The sequence below is a fragment of the Marmota marmota genome, unplaced genomic scaffold (assembly GCF_001458135.2).
Source record: "Marmota marmota marmota unplaced genomic scaffold, marMar, whole genome shotgun sequence".
Taxonomy (NCBI): Eukaryota; Metazoa; Chordata; class Mammalia; order Rodentia; family Sciuridae; genus Marmota; species Marmota marmota.
The window spans coordinates 6,186,755-6,188,751 of NW_025999962.1; the positions used below are offsets into that span (position 1 = coordinate 6,186,755).

General features: G+C 55.7%; 1 protein-coding gene across 1 annotated transcript in view; it reads left to right on the top strand.

Moving 5' to 3' along the window:
* Tob2 (transducer of ERBB2, 2) overlaps positions 1–1,997 on the top strand; it is a 10,880-nt gene continuing 8,883 nt past the window's right edge. Inside the window, exon 1 of the mRNA XM_015501866.2 lies at positions 1–188. The gene's annotated coding sequence lies outside the window, so the exon portion shown is untranslated. The remainder of the gene's footprint in view (positions 189–1,997) is intronic.

Here is a 1,997-nt window from a genome sequence, read left to right on the forward strand (position 1 = left end):
AAAAAAAAANTATAGCCCGTAACCTCCTCCTTGCTCCCAGCCCTCAACGACGAAAAGGACACATCGGCCCCCGGCCTCGCAGAGCCGGAGAAAGCAGGGAGAGCGACCTCTGCCCCGGGCCCAGGACCACCCTGGCAGGAGAAGACACCTGGCGACCCGCAGCCCATCCCGCCGCCGCGGAGACCCGAGTGAGTTCAGGGGCATGCGGACGGGGGGGGGGGCTGACACCCACCGGCTGGACAGCCTGCCCCACCCCGCCCTTGCTCCGGCTCTTGGCTTTGCTGGACACTCCACGTCGCTGTCACCCCCTCCCCCGCCCGGCCAGCATTTTCCTCGCCCCTTCTATCTTCCTTTTAGAACCGCCCACACTTCTCCCTTGCTCCTCTACCCTGTCTCTGATCCTGCGGTACCCAAGAGCCACCTTCTCTCCCAGGTGCAAGAGTGGCCTCTCCTGGATGGAGTGCATTTCTTCCCTTCCTCCTTCCCCAGTTCTTATATCCCAGATACTCGTTAGATTTTCCTTGTTCCCCAAAGAAACATACCTCCCACTGCCATCGTTAAATAAATGAGAGGAAGGAAGGGGATCCAGGCCTTTTTCTGCTTTTCCCGTGTGCATGAAATGGGGTTGCTAATTAATATGGATTATTTCTGGTTCTGTGGAGCCTGAAGGATGAAGGTTGAACACTCCTTCTTGGGGATGAGACCGATTAGAGGGAACTGTCCTTGAACCACTCAGCCAGAATTCATTTCAGCTTGAAATCTTTATCTTCTTGGCTTAAAGGGAAAACTGCGCGTAAAAAAGTACCAGTAGGACTATGCCAGCTAGTGGATTCTACTTGATCTACATAGGGTCCCTGGGAAGAAGGGCCCTACTCCTAAATTCCTTTTCCAGTCCAGAGAATGGATTGTGCCCTTGACCAGGTATCTGGGGAGAAGGGAGGGAGCAAATGGAAGGCACAGCCGGCTGACCCTCTCCTCCCCTTGGAGCAACCGAACCCCACACGCGGGGCTTCAACTTGAGGACCAGCAGACAGGGTCTTGGATGCCTTCTCACTGTCCAACCTATTGTTTTTTACCTTCCTACCCACCCCACCTGGGAGTAGGTCCCTCATTTGATTCTCAGTAGAAAAACATCCCTCTTGCTTTCTTGTCGCCTACCCCCTTCCCTCTCTTAAGCATTGAGAAAAGCAGCTTGTGTGGGAGGCCGGATTAGGGAGGTTTAACACCCTGTAGGGAAGCTTTGCAGAGGATCTGGTAAGTCTGGTCATAGAGTAGGCCTTGCAGTGGGAGGAGACTCACGCAGAATTTTAAATATTAGAAGGTGTTCAGGTTTCCGATGTGCAGTTTTTCCTTCCCAGCTGAGAACCTTCGCCATTTCCCTGAAATCCTTTTTCAGACTTGGATTAGAAGTGGGGTAAGGTTTGAGCCCCCCTGACGTTAGGCCTTCTGATTGCCGACAGAACTGGATCCAGTTCCTGCTTTTCCTTTCCTGACTGTGGGGTGCTGGAGCCGAGCCTACTGGACATTAAGTGGAAAAGGCTCCTTTCTCTTTGAGTCCACCGTCAGTCCCTACAGCAACTCCAGACAGCGGCTGTCCACCCTTGGAATTCAGATTCAGCGGCAGGGGTGGGGGTGGGAGGGCGAGGCCTTGTCTATCCCAGCCCACCCCTTTCTCCCAGAAAAACTCATTGGAAGCAGGTCCCTAATTCAGCAGTCTTCGGAGGCACTGGAGAGAGATGGGGAAAGTTCTGCCCCTCGTACGGACGCGGTGGGTGGTACCAACCGCGAGCTGGCCTAGTGGGTAGATTTGGACGAACTGTCTTGCGATGGGAGGGGGCGCCCGCCGCGCAGTGCGCATGTGCGTCGGAAACTTTTCCTCGGCTCCGACCCTCGGCCAGGTACCCCTGCCGGGCATGCGTGGTTGGGCCGGCTGACCCGCCCCCGCGGAGCGCGCAGGGAAGTGTAGTGTGCGCAGAAGTAGGTCACGCGTCCGCGCG